Genomic DNA, 16,959 nt, shown 5'->3' with positions numbered 1-16,959 from the left:
AGTGGCTGGCTTCTCCTTTTTATTCTCATGGTCAGCCAGCCATGGTAATCTTTTGCATGTTTCTTGCGTCTCTCTGTGGTTTACTTGTCCGATTTTGTCCATTTTAGTATTTGTTGCCCTTCTGTCATTCTTGTGGTTTTCTCCTCTCTTCCAGCTGTGTTTCGTATGTCTCGATCGTTTTACTCCCACCCTTGTGGAATTATTTTAATCGGAACGAGGGACCGATGACCTAGCAGTTTGGTCCCTCCCCCTCCCTGTTTTAAACAAACCAACCAACCTTGATCATCATTTGTCACGAAATTTCAAAATTATCCCCTCCTCCTCCCCCTTCCACATGCTCAGACCTTAGCGACGTTCCTGATGACTAAGACAGAATGCGTTTATAAACACTCCCACCTTTCAACACGTAGTGTGGTTACGTTCGTGCCATTGTTGCTACCACCGAGACCTGAGTGTACTATAGAGCAGAAACAATAGCGCTATTTTATTTTTAAATACACAGTTACATGATCATTCCTCAACGCCGTAAGCTGTTTCGATCAACCAGTGGTCATCTTTAGACTAAACGCATATACTGCAAGCAGTGATGTAATGTTCCTATTGCGTTGTCAGCAATGCCTTACAATCGGTGTGGTTCTTCACCAGCGATTCCTTCATGTCGGTGTAGAGCACTGTCCGACCGTGGACTTCGCGACCTTTGACGTTTCCGACCGCAGATATTTTAGTTGTGGGTTTTCTGATCATCAAAGGAAGATGCAGCTGTGGGAAATGCTCTGTCGATCGTTCTGTAATAAGAACAGACATTCAACTTTTATCCAGGCTGAGGACTGGCTACACGCATAGTGCATAGGCATGTTTAAATTTTTTATTTCTTTTTACTGTTTTTTTTACCTTTTATTTTTTGTTGTTTTGACTTGTGTTTTCCTTTCTACAATATTACTGGAGAAAATTATAAAATTCCTTGTCTCACTCTACGAATTTTAATTTCCCACTCAGTTTTTGTTAGAAAGCAGGAGATTTGAAACATCATCTTGAATCCCCAGAGTCGTTATACAGGGTGAAGCGAAATTCGCGCACTCGGGCAACGTACCGCAACTCCTCACGTACCAGCGATAAAAAAATGTCTCTCACAAAATTTCGTCCTATGAGTACATCCGCAGAAAAAGGACGTTAAAGAGCGGCAATCTGGCAACACTGTAACAAAATGTTTGATAAGTGTCTTTGTCAGCAGATAACACACGTTCTGTGCGGTTGGCGCAGTAGATAAAGTTTTGGGTTATCATGCAGGATATCGAGGGTTCGATCCTTGGTCGGGGGCATTTTTTTATTTGCTAATTTCATTCTGTATCCTAAATTTGCAACATTTTGCAACGCTGAAGATAACAAATATGTGGTTAGACAAATAAAAAATAGACAGTTGAAACAAATGACCTGTCATAGGACAGAATAACTACAAAACAATAACAGTTCCGAGATGCTAAAGATGATAGCACAGTACAATAATACAACAACTTTGCAGTGGTACATCATAGCTGGTGAATGAATCGACAAGAGATCTGTATAAAATCTCGGCACTGGCTGTGGGAATATCATCAGCATCGGTTCTTTCCTTAACTTTGTGCAACTCCAAAAATGTGTTACATATTTTTTAAGCTTCTTGATAAAAATAGCGTACCATAACGCAAGCAGTTTTGACTGTTGACATGTCGGTTGTCTCGTCCGTCATGACCGAAAATTTATTTTTTGTAGTTTTTGGGCTATTTCTCCTTCTGACCTCCAACAACGTTCTTTACCACTGCTGTTACTTTAGTTCATTTGAGCCCTATGTCCTTAATTTAGAATCCGTCACAACTTTTAATAAAGATATCAAATGGTCAGCAACCGAAAATGCAATGTTACAAACAAAAAAAAAAAAGAGCCAGCAAGTTTAATTTTTGCACGTGCTTTTTCTTTAATTTCTGGAGTTACTTTTTTGGAATCCTAGCGATGTTACTGTTGGCGTTTTTACCGTAGAACCAGGTTTGTTTTTGGTAGTGGCGTGAGTTTACAAATTAGATACTTCAGGTATCATCGATGTTCTCGGCCAAAATGCACACCTAGCTTCAATTGAATCATTGGTGTCTGGCAAAAGCCAGTCCTTAAAAGCCGGATCCTGTAATCACTGATGGCTAAAATTTTGTGAGCGATGCTGCGATGTGTTACCTCCTTTTTACTTGTCCAGTCACCTTTTTTGGGTATTTTTCTAGGAGTAAGAGTTCACGAACGGTCACTGTCTTCCTCACAATCACTCATAATTATTGGTAAATAGGTAGCACAAACAACTGCACAAAAGGCACAATACTGTCACGTATGGAGCAGAGAAAGTAGATACTACATACGGCGAGGAGGGCTATTGTCAGTGCCGGAAACACACCTGCGCTGAACTATTGATGCACTGTGGGCTCAGAGCGCCATAAAAATCGCCTGATTCCGTTAAAGAGCGTTGCATATGTGTTCATGTTCAAATGTGTGGCTACTTCATTATGAAGTACCTACTGAAATAATACCGCACCACACATTGTTGGACTACGTATGTTGGCAGCGTTACGATTTCAGTTCTAATTGTCGGTAAGCGTCGGAGGAAGGAGCCATCTATTCTTGGCTGAGTAGTGCTGTCGCTTTTGTGATAGGGACGACAAATACGAAGAACGGAATTTGTTCCTCGCGGGTTCCCGGCTAACTAACCATAGAGTAGACTGCTTTTTCTTTTAAATGATATATTTATTTAGGGATAGCTTAGACTAGACTTTCAGAATGATTGCAAGTGTTAACGACTTTTTTTGTGTGACTCAAGGTCACTGAAACGAAAATTAATATAAATGAGAAAAAAATTATTGTATTCCATTGAACTTTCTCGTGCTCACTGTCACGTACTCTAGTGTACAAAATTCGGAACTTAGTTAAAATGAATTCCAGAGATTGGCTTTATCAACTAATTACTTTTTTATGAATTGGAAACCTGATTGATTAATGTCATTATTACAATAAAACATTTAATTTCTTTAGTAATAGGAAAGTCATAGGCATGTTGCATTTGTCAAAATTTTAGAAATTTAAATTGTAACTAAAAAGTACAAAAATATACACCGTAAGCGCTAATTTTAGATGACATTCCGCCATATTTAGGAAATGAACGAGTCTAATGTGTTACCATGGAGAATAGATCTATTTTCCTTGAGTATTACATTTAACAGTTTTTGAATTGCTGAGTAACAATCTGTTTCGCAAGTGTCATTCCCATGCAGATTAGAAGTATAATTAATAATACGCACGGGTATCGGCCATTATTCCATGTAAAGTTTTTCCAGTTTCCTGGGATGAGAGGGAAGTGCGGCAAGAAGGAACGAAAGCAAAAGCCAACGCGTAACAGTGGGAAGGCTTCTTCGCAGTATTGCCAGCGGGCACGCAGTCCTCGCTTATTGTAGTGAAAACAGCACGAAAGTAAACACATTTGCTGGAAGAGCGTTATTGTGCAAGTTCATATTAAGTTACGGTGCTTTCTTGTATCAACGGATATGAAATAAAGAAAAAAGTAAATCATGTGACAGTTATTCAATGTGTGAGACTTGAATTACACTGAAAACCATGTAAAAATTTATTTTAATACTCAAAACGGATATAATCATTAACAAGTCATCCGCAGGCACTGCATTCTTCTGGACTCTAGATTTGTGTCATCATCACTATCACATTAACACTATCGCGTCCAATGTACACTGACTTTCCGTTCATTGTAGTGCTGCACATTGCAAATCACATTCGTTGGCAACAGCGCGTAAAACTACAGAACGTTCCGGACCCTGTCGACGAGCTCCAAGGAAAACTGAGGGAGCTAAGGAAACTAGAAAAACTTTAAAAGATACATTAAAATGAAAAAAATCCGCGAACATAGCAAATGCGTCTAATTTTCATATAGCACACGCAGTGTAGCGAAAGTGTAAAGACGCATTTATGATATAAATTGTTGCCCACAGTCAAAAATCGGTTTATAAAATTTCCTATTTAGGACTCCTGTAAATAATTGTACGAGCCTTACCGTGTTCACGTACCGCAGGCAACCCTGAATAGCAAATGCTCACCCAGAGTAGCCAAAGTGTAAAGACGCCAGCACATTGTCGTGTACACATTTTTTATTTAACGTCATATGTATGGAAAAACAATATATGGGAGAAACAGTTTGTCTATTGGTTTAAACGCCCCGTTATTCTAGTTAAAACTGATAGTAAAAAAGAAAACGAAACCACACATCTTCACAGCACAATACTGCATTTTCTGTCACGCAGTCGGTTTTAAAAGAAAACGTGTACATCGTTGCTTAAAGAAATATATAAGCTATGTCCACCTGAATGTTTATTAGTGTCTCGTGTAAAAATCAGAAGTAAATTGGTCAAGAACTTTTCGAGATTTTTGCTAACAAAGTTCCCATCCATATATTAGTGTAGATAACTCATATGTAACATTACGTAGAAACTTTACGCTCTGTCTTTACGCTACTTTTAGACGCAAAAATCACCGTTTGACATATTTCAAACTGGCCTCGTAAACTTATAAACGTATCTGTGAGAAGAAATAACAAAATAATTGTAAGAAATATAGCAATCAGGATGTTTCCACTCGATGATGGACTTGTATTTAATTCCTTTGTCTTTTTTTTAATATTTTAATCTTATTGCTGTTTCATTTGTCATACAATGAATGTAGCGACGTGTGCGACTTTTTTGTAACTATCTGGCAGATTAAGACTGCGTGCCGGACAAGGAATCCAATCCAGAATTTTTTCTTTCGCAAGCAAAATGGGTTGTCCCCCCGTCCCCCATCCACCTCTTAAATTCACATCTTCCAGTACCTTTCACCTACTTTCCGAAGTTCACAAAGCTCTCCAGTGCAGTAGGTCAGGCTATCTCTTCCTGGAAGAAAGGATACTCCGCAGAAATGGCTTAGCCACATACTAGCTACGGATTTGTTTCCAGAACATGTCTTTCATTTTGCAGTGGAGCGTGCGCCTTTGAAACTTCCTAATAGATTAAAACTGTGCGTCAGGTTAGGACTCGAACGCAGTACTTTGCCTTTCGCAGAGAGTAGTCTCACCGATGTATCCCTGCCTATCTTTACTGCTTCACTTCTGCCAGTATAAAATCTTGGTCTAGGACTAGTTTTGTGACAGTATAGTCATTTCTTCAGGTAACAAACTGTTGACCCTTCAATACATAATGTTCTTAAAACTTAAACTATAGGTCCTCTATCTTCCAACATGAAATTGGCTTCACAAAGAACGCAACCATCTTGAACAAAATATCAGAGAAAGACGTAGCCCAGGCATATACCGACGGGAAAAAACGCGTAACACTAAAAATAATTGATGTAGAGTAACGAAATTTCGGAAATACATTTATCTAGTTAATGTATTTAAGTGATTAACATTGCAAAATCGGAGGTTAATGTAAGCGTGAGATAAGTTATTATAAATGTGAAATGCTGGTACATTAATTACCGGTGTAACCGGCATTACGTTGAAAGCAATTATTTTTAAGTGTGCATGCATTATGTTGTATAGGTGCCAGATGTAAGTTTGTGGGATGGAGTTGCATGCCTGTTGCACATGGTCGGTCAGTATAGGAACGGTTAATGCCAATTGTGGTGGATGGCGCTGGAGTCGTCGTTTGACGATTTCCCATGTGTTCGACTGGAAACGGATCTTATGGTCGAACAGGCCAAGGCAACAAGTCAGCTCTCTGTAAAGCGTATTGGGTTGCAACAGAGGTATGTGGGCGTGTTTTATTCTATTGGAAAACACCCCGTGGAATGGTGTCCATGAATGGCAGCACAAACAGTCGAATCACCAGACTCACAGACAAATTTGCAGTCAGGGTGCGCGGGATAACCACGAGAGTGCTTGTGCTGTCATACGAATCACGTCCCCGATAGAGATGGACGAAGTCGTTCATCCTTGGGAACTAGTTCACTGGTGCTCGTCCTTTTTTTAGGAACCGTTCATTTTTACTCGTTCATCGTTCATTGTACCTGGTATATGGTTCTTATGAAAAATTGAAAATTAGTAACATAGGTGACTGAAGATGGAAGGCACCAAGAGGGGCACTTGGCTCCCTCCTAGAGTACAGAGTTTTTATTCATAACAGAATTCTCTTGTAATTTTCGTGATTCTGCAAAACATCTCGTTTAGCCAACTGCAGCGTTATGCGGCTGATCGCAGTGAAATAATATAAGGTGGCGCACGAAAAATCGGCCCCGGGTACAGACTGTTTTGCCAATTAAGCACGATTTGTTGACCACTACGAGCAGAATAGATAAACGAGTAATAATTAGGCAGTGAAGAAATGACAAATAAGCTAATACAAACAACTTCGAAACAATAGATGACGATTGGTAAGCGGCAATGAGCAGTCTAGTACTCGGGGCAAATTTTTCGTGCGCCACCCTGTACCACTGAAATAATATTGTAGGAGTTATCATATTCTCTTTACAAAATGTGACACCATACACTCGATCACGAAGCGCGGACTTCATTCGGTTGTAAGTCGGTCTGCCTTCCATAACAATGAACATACTCTTTTACCTTGGATAAAAAAAAAGATGGAAAATGGCCACTCGTGTGTGCCGTTCCGACGTCCTTTGCATGTGTACTAACAAAAAATCTTACCTTTTTACAAGTATTTCTTCTGCTGTTTATCGAAATAATGAAGTAAGCTGATACGCTGTTTTGTTACCTGAGAAGATAAATGTATTACATACCATGTAATTTTTATGTAATTGACGTAATTATAAAATACATTTTAATTACCGGTCGTGGACGCTGAATAGAATACGAAAAGAACCAGAAGTTCACAGTTCAAAAAAAGTTTGAAAAAGATCTAGAATGGGCGTGCGAAGCGAACGTAACAAACAACAACGATTCGATACTGAACTATGAGCAGTTGGCAGTGGAACTGCGACGAGTGGCGACGCGAAAGAAGGACGAGTCCGGCCGAGCGAGACCGAGACCGAGACAGACGGGAACGGGACCGAGCCTGGAACGAGACCGGCCGACGTGCCGTTGCGGGAAGGAGACGGACCGTTTCCCGTTCCCGGAACTATAAGTAGAAAGCCGCGACCGAAGTGAACTATAACAGACCGTTCCCTAGAGTTCGTTCCTCGCTCGTTCCGTTCATCTTGGTGAACCGTTCCTTTGGATCCGTTAGTTCGCCAACGACCCATCTCTAGTCCCCTACCATAGCTCCTTGTGTAGGTCCAGTGTGTCTAGCATTCAGACAAGTTGGTTGCACGCTCTCATTTTGCCCCCTTTTAAACAACACAGGGGCGATCACCAGCACCGAGACAGAACCAGATTTGATCATAAAACACTACAGTCCTCCACCCTGCTCTCCAATGAGCTCTGTCTTGACGTCACTGAAGTCGCAAATGGGGGTGGTTTGGGGTCAGTGGAATGTACGATATAGGGCGTCTGGCGAGGAGCTCACATTGAAGTGCCGGCCGAAGTGGCCGTGCGGTTAAAGGCGCTGCAGTCTGGAACCGCAAGACCGCTACGGTCGCAGGTTCGAATCCTGCCTCGGGCATGGATGTTTGTGATGTCCTTAGGTTAGTTAGGTTTAACTAGTTCTAAGTTCTAGGGGACTAATGACCTCAGCAGTTGAGTCCCATAGTGCTCAGAGCCATTTGAACCAGCCATTTGACATTGAAGTAAGCGATTTGTAACAGTTCGTTGTGTCACTGCGGTGCGTGTGTTCCTCAAGCGGCTGCTGCAGACGCAGTACGACGTGCTAGAACCATACGCCTGACACCGTGGTCTTCCCTCTCGGTAGTGCTAAGTGGCCGTTCAGAGCCCGGTCTCTTGCGACCGTATATTCTCGTGACCACCGTTGCCAGCAGTCATGTACAGTGGCTAAATTCCTGCCAAGTCTTTCTGCAATATCGCAGAAGGAAAATCCAGCTTCTCGTAGCCCTATTTCACAACCTCGTTCAATCTAAGTGAGGTGCTGATGATGGCGTCTTTGTCGCCTTAAAGGCATTCTTCTAACGTCAACACACTACATCCAGTCTCAAAGGTAACTAACGCTCACGAGCGTTACAGCATCTGTTTAAAGCAAACCTATTTCGCATGCTCTTAGTGGCGGTATCAGCGCCACTCTTATGCGACTGGCGCAAAATTTGAATAGAAATCATCTTTCAGATGTTTAAACACGCCTACTAACTTCCGTTTACGTCGCAAATTCCTTCTGGCGTTATGATCTTCTGTCCATCAGTGCACAAAGGACGTCTTCTCATAGGGCAGCCAGCTATACTAGTGTATACTGCGAATTTCATCAATCTAAATCGAACACCACAGCTATGGTTGCCCCTAGTATCAAGGGATTCGTTTCCTGAACCATTTAATGCGATTGGCAGTATAGTTCCTTTGAAAGGGCGCCTGTGAATGACTTTCCCAATTCTAAATTCTGACCCCATCTCTATGGTCTGGTCGTCGACAGTAAGTTAAACCATGATCTCCAGAATGAAATTTTCACTCTACAGTGTAGTGTGCGCTGATATGAAACTTCCTGTCAGATTAAAACTGTGTACCGGACCGGAGCTGGACCTCGGGACCTTTGTCTTTCGCGGGCAAGTGCTCTACCAACTGAGCTACACAAGCACGACTCACACCCCGTCCTAACAGCTTTACTTCTGCCAGTACCTCGTCTCCTATTTTCCAAACTTTACAGAAGATCTCCTGTGAACCTTGCAGAACTAGCACTCTTGAAAGCTTCATATCAGCGCACACTCCGCTGCAGAGTGAAAATTTCATTCTGGAAACATCCCCCAGGTTGTGGTAAGCCATGTCTCCGCCATATCCTTTCTTTCAGGAGTGCTAGTGCTGCAAGGTTCACAGGAGATCTTCTGTAAAGTTTGGAAAGTAGGAGATTAGATACTGGCAGAAGTAAAGCTGTGAGTAGCGGGCGTGAGTCGTGCTTCGGTAGCTCAGATGGTAGACCACTTGCCCGCGAAAGGCAAAGGTCCCGAGTTCGAGTCTCGGTCGGGCACACAGTTTTGATCTGCCAGGAAGTTTCATATGAGCGCACACTCCGCTGCAGAGTGAAAATTTCATTCTAGAAACAACCCCCAGGCTGTGGCTAAGCCATGTCTCCGCAATATTCTTTCTTCCAGGAGTGCTAGTTCTGCAAGGTTCGCAAGAGAGCTTCTGTGAAGTTTGGAAGGTAGGAGACGAGGTACTGGTGGAATTGAAAGCTGTGAGGACGGGGCGTGAGTCGTGCGTGAGTAGCTCAGTTGGTAGAGCACTTGTCCGCGAAAGGCAAAGGTCCCAAATTGAAGCCTCGGTCCGGCACACAGTCTTAATCTGCCAGGAAGTTTCAAACCATAATCTTTCTTCCTTCTGCCGGTATCGCTCTCCTATTTTCCAAGTTCCACAGACGCTCTCGTGCATACCTTGGTGGACTAGCACGCTCTTCTGTTCTTTAAATGAAAAATTTTAATTGTTTTTAGCAATGACTTTGACGATGTTTCGTCGAGAACCTTACAGTGAGTTGTCGACGGTCATGGGAAGGCACTGGATGTGATGTTAATTGCAAGTCACTCCGCGAACCCTCAAAACTGCGGTTAAACGTCGAGGCATGTGGCCTCTACAAAGTGATGGACTTATTCTGTAATGCTACCCATAGTTGTTTTGTGTAGCTGGTGCTGTGTTTACCGAACACACACGGGTGTCGATGGCGTCCCTTTATACGCTCGATTAGATTTAAATCGAGTGATCTATGGAGAAAGGGGGAGGAAGACGAGCCATGGTCCTGAATGCATTAGAATGTTCATCAACCTGCACGCAGTCAAAGGCTGGTGGTATTTTAGTCAGTTAGTTACATGATCCATAGATCATTTGAACTATTGTTTTACCGAAATGATATGTAAAGCCTCTATTTAAAGGATATGTATACAAGATGAGTGTCAACATTAATGAACGTATGGTTTCTTAGACCTACCCATGCAACTTCTCTTAAAAACGGTTGTTTACAGTCTACCAGTTTTTAAGTAGAAATTCATCTATGTAACAGAAGGAGTTGTCCAGGAGAAATTATTTTATAATAGACTTAAAACCTGCCTTGCTACTTGTCGAATATTTTATGATATTAGGTAAATCATCAAAAATTTTTGTTGTTCCATATTGAACTCCTTCGTGAACTACTGGCAGCTTTAATAATTGGAACCAAAGGTCATTTTTTCCTCTAGTGTTGTAGGTATGGACATCACCGTCCTCCTCAGATTGTGATGGACTATTTTTCACGAATTTCATAAGTGAATATTTATACTGCGACTGTGCAGCTAAAATGCTTAACTCGTTGACGATCGCTGTTGAAAACCATATATTATTCTTACTGGTCACTTTTTTGCAATCAATACTTTCTTACTAAGTGGTGAGTTATCCCAGAAAAATATGCCGTAAGACATTTTTGGGTGGAAGTATCTTAAATATATCACGAACTTGATTCGTTTGTTTCCAAGACTAGCAGTTACACGAAGAGCAAAAGTAGCTGAACTTAATTGTTTCAGACGGTCAGGAATGTGCTATTTCCAGTTCAACTGTTCACCGATATGTACACCCAAAAATTTGAAACATTGTATCCCGTTTACTGACTCTTGCTCATGTGCCACATCAATTGTTGGTATAACTTTATTTGTTGCACAGAACGAAATATAGAGTTTTTCATCAACTTTTAGGGAGAGTCCATTTTCCAGAGAACCACTTAATAATTCTTCCAAAGCCTCATCCATCAGCTCTTCTGTGGCTTTCTCTCTAATCAGAAGTATTATAACACTAGTATCGCCTCCAAAAAGTACCAATTGTGTTTGTTGAATATTAAATGGAACGTCACTCAGATATAAAAGAAGAGTGCACCGGACAGTGAACCCTGTGGGACTCCCTTTGTAATTTCTCCCCAGTCACTTTCCAACATTTGAGTTATGCAACACAACTTTTTGCCTTCTCTTTGTTAAGTATGATTCTAGCCAGTTTTGTGTAAGGCTACGAATTCAATAAAACTTTAGTTTTTGTAAGAGTTAACATGATCAACAAAATCAAACACCTTCGAAAGATCACCAAAAATTCCAACTGAAGATATTTTATTATTTAGCTAAGGCCTGTAATATTTGGCGGGTGAATGTATAAATAGCATTCTCATTCAAACAACCCGTCTGGAATACAACTGTGATACACAAAGTGAATTGTTTCTGTTTGGATGTGAGACTATTCCCGAGTACATTAACTTTTCGAATATATGGAAAAATTATGTCACTAAGGAAAATTGATGTTAATTATTTAACTCCTCCTTATCACCTTTCTTATGAAAAGGTTTAACAACTGTATATTTTAATCAGGCTGGAAAATTTCCCTATGTCTGCGACGGATTACATGTAGCACTAAGGATATTACTTACTAAGTCAGAACAACTTTTCAGAATTCGTTATGAAATTCCATCAACACCGCATGAACTTTCATTTTTTTAGGATTTTTATAATTCTTTAAATTTCAGTGTAGGATGTTGGTGTTACTTCTAATTGCTTAAAGTTTTGTGGGAGGACTTTTTAAGATATTCTCTTGCTTCTCCCACTGAACCATTTAGTCATATTTTTGCAGCTACATTTGTAAAGTGATTGTTAAAAGTACTTGCAGCTTGTTAAATATCAATCACAACATTGTCATTTAGCTTAAATGTTGTAGCATCTTGTACATTGATTGGCTGTCCTGTCATCTACTTGACAATAACACATATAATTTCAACCTTATTTTCAGAATATTAAGTTCTGTCAGGAAGTACATACTTCTTGATATTTTAACGACTTTCCTCAAAGTATTACAGAATTTTTATAGTGTGTAAGTAATAGTGGATCTTGCCTTATTCTGGCAGTTATATAAATTTCCCTCTTCCTCTTACAAGAGATTTTAGTTCCCTCAGTTGTCAGTGGCTCACTTATTTTTTAAATTTCTTTCCTGAATACCTTTTTAGGAAATAACTTCCAAATACTGACACAGATCTACTGTGGAGTAAGCTGAGTTTGACATCAGCATCCCTTACCATATATACATTGACCCATACCAACTCTCTTAACTTACTCTTAAATCATTGTACCTTGTTCTGATTCATAAACTTAACTGCTTTATATGAACATGCCTCAGGGCTTTAAGGTGCTGTATTGCTTTTCCCATTAACTGTGAACCATGATCAGATAGTACATCAACAACTTGGTGCACATTAATTGTTTCGGCCTGACTGCTATCTACAAAGGTGCTATCAGTCTCTTGCTATTTTGCTGACTACTGAAATTAGATTGAAGCACCCAAATAAAGATTCCACTTCATTTTTCCTGTCCATATCTTTTAAGAATTCTGTATTGAAATCCCCACAAACTACTATTTCTTCTTGTTTGTTAGGCAGTTCATTAATGCATCTATATTTCTCATAAACAGCTGAAAAATTCTTAAAGGTGACCTATAGACTGCTACAATTACCAGAGAAGTAGGCTATTCTGCAGTAACAACTCACAAACACATGCTTCTAGTATCTGACTATACAAAAACTATTTTATTCAATATTTTTTATTTTATGTCCAACTTTTACGTATATTAAAAATCCTCCTTTTTCTATTTTAACGAAACTTATGCTAGTCAATAGTACCTGATATTTAACTTTTCCATCCCTTTGGTTATGTGATTCAGAGAGGCACAGAACATCTATTACATCAGAATTTTCCACATCCTGTAGGTATACAAGACGTTCATTTGCCTTGTTTTTCAATCCCTTATTATTCTAATGGAACAAACTAATTTTATTTTTCTGGAAATTGTTACCTATATTATGGTAATGTTCTGCTCTAATTTCTTGCAACACTGTCTGTCCTAACAAGACTAATAAAAAAAAAAGAAGTGTCTCTCTGACTCCAGCAATCACATCACGGGAATTTTCTCTTGTGCGTTTCTGGCCCCCTTAATACTTTCTGCAAGATGCTCAGCTAATCTTTCTCTCCTGTTCTATTCACGTACATGCCATGATTCATCTATCCACATTTACCAGCTGCAGCAACTCAATTATGAGGCTTTGTTTCAGTCAAAAGAAATCCACTCAACTCCATGTTTAACAGCTAACAGCCGTGTTAACACAGGGCTGGTCATGGCATGATAAAACCTCCACGAAACCCACACGAGTGAGTGCTGAGTGCTGAGTGCTGTTGCCTCTTTCCCACATGTCACAATTAATACTACAGCCTAACAAGGAACCCCTTGGGTGCGAGGCTGCGAAAGGTCAGTGATGTTTGCGGCATTCGAAACACCACATACTGTCCACCAAGCAACCACAATATTGATTGCCAATGGCAACAAGGAACGGGATTGAAGGTATCCCATGGTGAGAACAGCATAAAGCTACGTAGCATAGTTAAACTGCCGCCGAGGAGTAACTTAAACAATGCTACAGTGCTAGTGGTGTTGATACAAAGCAGAACAAAGGCAACGATAAACAAAGCAAACATTGCGTTACATCTACAATAGCAGTTGCCGAAGTTGACATTTCGCTACGGTCGCAGGTTCGAATCCTGCCACGGGCATGGATGTGTGTGATGTCCTTAGGTTGGTTAGGTTTAAGTAGTTCTAAGTTCTAGGGGACTTATGACCACAGCAGTTGAGTCCCATAGTGCTCAGAGCCATTTGAACCATTTTTTTAGAAATCACAGGGACATTAGGCTACTGGCCTATCATTGTTTCTACTCCTTTGTATATGTTTATTTAATCTGTTTATGTATTTAATAATGTGTGTTAGAGCGTGTTTATGGTCCAGCCATAGGAATATTTATTTAATTTCAAGTTATTTAAATGTAAATCCAGTATTTCGTATGTGTTTCAATATGTTTATGAGTGTGTGTCGGCTTGGAGACATGGCGGGAGCGCTCTAGCCAATCACAGCACTCGTTACTACGGTAGGTGACTACTGAAGTCAATGGAGAGACCGTATGGAAGTGGGGCAGGAGCGTCAGGTCACACAGGGCACGGGGGAGCGCTGGACGGGAAGGTGAGAAGGACGGTCACGGGAAAGACTTGGAGAGTGGAGAGTATGCGCGTGGTCGCGGGAGATAGAAATATTTCGTAGTGTCGACTGGTGCCCTCGTGAGATTTCCGTGGCTTCTGCAGTGAAGACGTAGTACGCGTTTAGAAGTGAATATCTCGCAAGCTGTGTTGTTGTTTATAACTAATTACGTGAATTAGCAATCTATTGTTTCCCTGTTATTCATCTTAAATTTTATTTAATTACTGGACCATCGATACCAAAAACTGGTTTACATTAATAAAGGACATTATTAAAGGTACTTCTGCTATCGTACTCATCATTTAAAGTCGTTAAAATAGTACCTACAGAATTTATTTAATTGCAATCTTTCCTTTATAAATTTCTATATAACATTCGAAATTCGCAATTGCCGAGTGATAGGAACCTTCGACCATTCGATTCATGTGTATATTCATATTGTATACTGTAGATGCAGAAGTATTTGGCTTGTAATGTGGCAACTACGTATCCCAGCCCCTAGACAACGAAATCAGCCAAAACTTTTAATATTTCAACTCTTGAGTCTGAGGGTACGTAGTTGAGGACCACACCACGTTTCATCTTAAATTTGAAAGCCCACAAGATCTAGTGACTATGGTTTCCATGGGAGATGAGACAATTCAGCCTCCTGCTTACAAAACCGTCCTGGACAAGCTGTGTGGACAGGATCCCTGTTGTCTTCGAACACACCATCACCACTGGGGAACAAACATTATTCCATGGGAAGGACCTGATCAGCCAAAATGGTCACATAATCCCTGGCAGTAATGCGACTTTGCAGAGTAACCATGGATCCCATGGAATACCACAATATGGCTACACAAACCATCAATGAAACGCCGCAATGTTTCATCCTTGAGACCAGATGATGGAAACAGTGTGAAACAAGACTCATCCGACCAAATTAAATTCTTCCAGTGTGCCGTAGTCCAAGTTTTATGGCTTCGGCATCAGCTTTCCTGTAACGGGCGTATGCGTCACTGATGAACGGTTTTGGAACTTCAGCTCTCGCTGCAATTCGCAGTCGTTTAATGAACAAAGTAAGAGCATATGGACTATCAGACCAACTGTGTGACTGGATTGAAGAGTTCCTAGATAACATAACGCAGCATGTCATTCTCAATGGAGAGAAGTCTTCCGAAGTAACGGTAATATCAAGTGTGCCGCAGGGGAGTGTCGTAGGACCGTTGCTATTCACAATAAACGTAAATGACCTTGTGGATAAGATCGGAAGCTCACTGAGGCTTTTTGCGGATGATGCTTTGGTATATCGAGAGGTTGTAACAACGGAAAATTGTACTGAAATGCAGGAGGATCTGCAACGAATTGACGCATGGTGCAGGGAATGGCAATTGAATCTCAATGTAGACAAGTTTAACGTGCTGCGAATACATAGAAAGAAAGATCCTTTATCATTTAACTACAATATAGCAGGTCAGCAACTGGAAGCAGTTAATTCCGTAAATTATCTGGGAGTACGCATTAGGAGTGATTTAAAATGGAATGATCATATAAAGTTGATCGTCGGTAAAGCAGATGTCAGACTGAAATTCATTGGAAGAATCCTAAGGAAATGCAGTCCGAAAACAAAGGAAGTGGGTCACAGTACACTTGGTGCCCACTACTTGAATACTGCTAACCGATGTGGGATCCGTGCCAGATGGGGTTGATAGATGGGATAGAGAAGATCCAACGGAGTGCAGCGCGTTTCATTACAGGATCATTTAGTAATCGCGAAATCGTTACGGAGATGATAGATAAACTCCAGTGGAAGACTTTGAAGGAGAGACGCTCAGTAGCTCGGTACGGGCTTTTGTTGAAGTTTCGAGAACATACCTTCACCGAGGAGTCAAGCAGTATATTGCTCCCTCCTACGTATATCTCGCGAAGAGACTATGAGGATAAAATCAGAGAGATTAGAGCCCACACAGAGGCATACCGACAATCTTTCTTTCCACGAACAATACGACACTGGAATAGAAGGGAGAACGGATAGAGGTACTCAAATACCCTCTGCCACACACCGTCAGGTGGCTTGCGAAGTGTGGATGTAGATGCAGATGTAGATGTAGATGTAGATGTCATGGAGCTCCTTTCAATGTTGTTTTGACGCTGACAGGGTTCGTGGTTGTGACATTGCGTTCTGCAGTGATTTTTGTGGCTGTAGTCGCCTTGTTTCTCGTCACAATTACCTTCAATGATCGTCTATCACTAACAGTCAACACACACTTTCGTCCGCGTTGTGACTTAGCAATGATGTTTGTCCGCTTTGCTTCTATGCGGAATAAGTCTTCGACAAGGTGCCTCTTGGAACACGACACACTTAGGCTCCCTTGGTTACGGAATACCAACAGTTTGCACACGTTCGAAATAACTTAGCTCCGACATAATGCACTCATAACTACACAGAAGACTGTTCTAACCACGACCAAGACTTAACGTATTGGGAACATCGCACCGGTGGCGTCCGTGGTCAAATACAACAGCACCACCCACGGGCTTTCATAGCGTCTGCATTTATGTCCAAGCATGCATTTCTGGTGGTGTTTTCATACTTTTGTCAAACACCTGCATGTACTACAGGAGTGTTGACGATGAGAAAAGGCGGGGACCCACTGGATGTACGCTTCGCTTGTCAGATACCGTATCTACACTCACGTCATACGCCGCATCGAACCGCAACATTCGGGCGTTTATATATGGCAATTTTTCAAAAGGGGCAGCCGTTCCCTTGACTTTTGGCTACTGAGGCTATAACCAACAATAAAAAGAACTATGACAAATGAATCGCTTATTTCTAAAGGGGCACAACTCACGACTGATG

The sequence above is a fragment of the Schistocerca cancellata genome, chromosome 6, assembly GCF_023864275.1.
Source record: "Schistocerca cancellata isolate TAMUIC-IGC-003103 chromosome 6, iqSchCanc2.1, whole genome shotgun sequence".
Lineage (NCBI taxonomy): Eukaryota > Metazoa > Arthropoda > Insecta > Orthoptera > Acrididae > Schistocerca > Schistocerca cancellata.
This window is presented reverse-complemented; position numbering follows the sequence as displayed.